Genomic DNA, 3,736 nt, shown 5'->3' on the forward strand with positions numbered 1-3,736 from the left:
AATGTTGGAGAGAGAGAGAGACGGTTATGGATAGATCGTGAAGGCACCATCACAACAATTTCTGTTATCAATGGATCTTTAATTTAAATGTGTATGGTTAGTCGTGAAAAAAAAAACTATAAACTCAAGTTAGCCGTAAAAATAATAATCATATTCACTAAAATATAATTAAATTCACATTTGTGGTATATTAACTGGTCACCTTAATGTATGATCTATATAACAAATCAGGTGGGTTGTGACTAGGACAAGCTCAGTAGGACAAAAAAAAAAAAAGAGTAAAAATTGCCACCCAGGTCAAAATACATTCATGATACATCCAATTTCTTCAACTAAAAATGACCATTCAAATCCCGATCTTCAAGTAGGAGGGCGTTACAAAACCATTTCTCTTCCTCTCTTTAACATTCCCTCTCATCACTTCTTCGAGAAAGATGGTCCAATTCTCTGAAAGGGGTATTTTCTTTTATTCAAACGTCCCTTTCTATTCATCTTCTTCTTCTTTCATCAAAACATTTCTTTCTCTTCATTTTCTTTGTTGAGGTAAGTTCATTCAAGGAAAGCCCTAACCCTATTTTCTTATACAGTAGTTGTATTTTAATCTGTAAGATTTTTGTGATTCTCTTATAGTTTTGTTTTCTGAGTTATGTTTGTTACAATTAAAGAGAGTGGTTTATTGTTATTCTTATGATGAAATTGTTATTGGAAGTTTGTAGCTAAGAGTATGTGAAAATTTAATCATTATATTTCTGATTTTTTCATCATTTTTAGGTTTGGCCATCCTGTAAAGAGAAGCCTATACTTCTATTTCATTAAAAGCAAGCTATTTCTCTAAAATCCTCATTGAATGCCATCACTTTTGATTGGATTATATAGGAAATTCTCTTTACTAGAGTGCTGCCCTTTTTGCGTATGTGAAGCTCTTCCCACCTAATGTGATTATGGATAATGAAATTGCATTGGTGTTACTACCTTAGTGGTGTTCAGGTTCCACATTTGGCCCCAATTAGTACCAACAAAGAGGGTGACAAATACATGTATAGTTTATGGCAGAGATATTCTTGATTCATCTTCATTAAATTTTTTTTATTCCAACTGATAATCAAGCATCAAATTTTTTGTGGTTTCTTTACTTATTTGGATTTTGTCAGTTACTCATTTCTCTAGATTTCATTTGAAAATATCTACTCTTGATTTCGACTCACAAACGCGGGAAACCTAGATAGTATTTGTTTCTCTTCCTTTTATCTTTTTCTTCTTATTTCCCATGTGTTCGTTCGCCGTTAGTTGTTTTCTCTCTCAAAATTAATTTTGGTCTGAGATTGTATGACATTGGTAAACGGAGTAGAGGATGATAATATATAATGGAGAAATTTGGTGTAAATTGCTCATACCATTGTCTTCTTTTCTGCAGTGGTTGAAAATAAGCTAATTTCACTGTTTCTCTTCCCAAAAGTGTGTCTGAGGTAATCCGACATTAAGTAAGTGAGAGCGACTTCCACAAAGAGGAAGAAGTGAGTATTTATGTTTCTTTCATCGTCAATTTATTTATTCAGATGTTGAAATAAATGCTTGTCTTTGAGTTTTATGTACTGCTTGTACAAAATAGCCTTTGAATTTCACAACATTGAAATTGTAGGAATTAAGTTCGTCCATATCTTTGTTAAGTATATTTTGAGTTCACAATTAGTTTAGAATTTAGATTAGGTTTACATGATTTTATATTGCATTACTTATCTTATATCACACATTTTTAATGCTAAATACTAACTTTTGCCAAACCTTTTATACCTTGAAAACATGATCTTATAGACGGACATAATTCCTACATTCTCAAAGCTATAGAAATTCTTATCAAAATTGATTTTTTGTTTTCATTTGAAAGGATCCTTGACCACCTTGTAATCTAACTAACATCAGTTTCAGGCCATGAAATAGAATTGCGGAAATTCGGATCAATCGAGTCCAAGGAGAAATCTTTTGAAACTCTACAACACACTCTTTTGAAGAAAGAACATGTTGACTACTTAGACCTTTACTAAATGTTACTACTTCTATATTACATAACGTGTTTCCGCTACATATATGTGAAGATCACTTTTATTCGAGCAATCATACATTTTTTCTATTGCCTACGAAAAATTCTGACTCTACTTTTTTCCATAGCATCCAATAGTTGAGTTATTTACCTATTTCAATGTTTTTGTCAGATGTTGGAAGAAATATGAACGTTGATACAACATGCCGAGGTGGAAAAAGAGAGCTTCACAAACAGAGATCCCAGCTAAACACCAAAACAGAAAGTACTTGCACCAAGAATCGCCACCCCTTTCTTGGTATTTCATTTTCCTGGTCCTTTCACCTTGACTAGGTCTCCAAGGTAATGTTGTTCATGTACTTATTTTATTGATTTCAACATTTACAGAGCGTGAAGGAATAACTTGTCGATGCACTAGCTGAAAGCAGCTGAAACGGTATCTTCTTTACAGGTATACTGTTAGTGATGGTGTCCACTTGGTGTACTAAGGCATTAAGATGTTGATATATTTCCATTAAGAAGAGTGAATCAAATAACAATACCTCTTCACTACTGGAGCAAGAAAGGACCCTTTTAGAAATGAGAAGACTATTGTTGAATGCCATGGTGATAAGGTTATCAATGCACCAAAGGGTTCTTCTAATAGGTAAATGTTCATTAACTTCAAATTTCATGGATAGAAGTCGAGTTGTAGTCAAGATTTCGAGGTGATTTTATGCATTTATAGTTCTTGTATTTTGCATTTTCTGTATCTTGTGTTCCTTAAAACAGTTTGTTTTGGTGAATGCTCCTCATTTGGCGCGATTGTTTAAGGTTTAGTGACAATGTCACGGGAGTGCTTTTGAAAGAATTTTTTTATCCATAAGAAGATTTTTGTTGTTCTTTTTCTTTGATCACTCTTGCCTGATATCAGATTCCTCATATATATATATATATATATATATATATATATATATATATATATATATATATATTTATATATTATACATATATTTATATATTATATATATCCAGTCATACAATCGTTACGATTGACAGTGATTTACTTCGATTTATTTATTTATTTATATTAAGATTGATTGTTATATCTTCAAGTACTAAGAAGTTTTAGCCCCACTTCTTTTTTTTCTTTTATTTTTTAAGTATTGAAGTACCCGTGCCGGAGGCACGGGTTATACCTAGTATATATATATATATATACCATTTTTTATATATAATTACAAGATAAAGACTAGATAGATGCTTTATTTTCAACAAAATAAAAAGATAGATGCGTTATTAAAATGTTATTAAGGTTATTCCGAAAAGGGGTTTTAACTCTATAGGTCAAAATAATATAGAAGATAAGTAAAAAAAACATACTCACTCCATCTCAAATTAAGAGACCCACTTTTCCTTTTGATTTGTCTCAAAATAAAAGACCGATTTCTTTTTTTATCATATAAAATCCATCAAATTTCCAACATTGTCTTTTATCTTTATATTTTATATTTCTCCTCAAACATTTATTTTCGGTAACAATCTAATTTGGAAGAAAAAATACATCCAATTTGGAAGCAAAAATACCATACAAAGGCATGAACAATTTGGATTGTTAGCGAAAATAATCTGATCATTAAATAAAATCCAAATTTCTTCCACTTATTTTTGGTAAAGAAATTTAATTTGAATTTAACCAAAAAGAGGAATCTCACTAAT

At 31.0% G+C, this 3,736-nt stretch overlaps 1 long non-coding RNA gene across 2 annotated transcripts; it reads left to right on the top strand.

The window, feature by feature from the left end:
• The first annotated feature begins 249 nt into the window (after positions 1–249).
• Positions 250–2,931, top strand: LOC147564162 (uncharacterized). Of its 2 annotated transcripts, none has more exons than XR_015236774.1 (4): positions 250–543; positions 1,415–1,514; positions 2,211–2,380; positions 2,490–2,931. It is a non-coding gene; the product is annotated as an uncharacterized LOC147564162 (long non-coding RNA). The 2 variants fall into 2 exon arrangements; XR_015236775.1 differs by having other exon boundaries at positions 313–543; positions 2,211–2,336; positions 2,426–2,931.
• The last annotated feature ends 805 nt before the right edge of the window (positions 2,932–3,736 follow it).

Source organism: Eschscholzia californica, unplaced genomic scaffold (assembly GCF_041429995.1).
Source record: "Eschscholzia californica isolate CP2 unplaced genomic scaffold, dmEscCali1.0.p SCAF_1, whole genome shotgun sequence".
Classification (NCBI taxonomy): domain Eukaryota; kingdom Viridiplantae; phylum Streptophyta; class Magnoliopsida; order Ranunculales; family Papaveraceae; genus Eschscholzia; species Eschscholzia californica.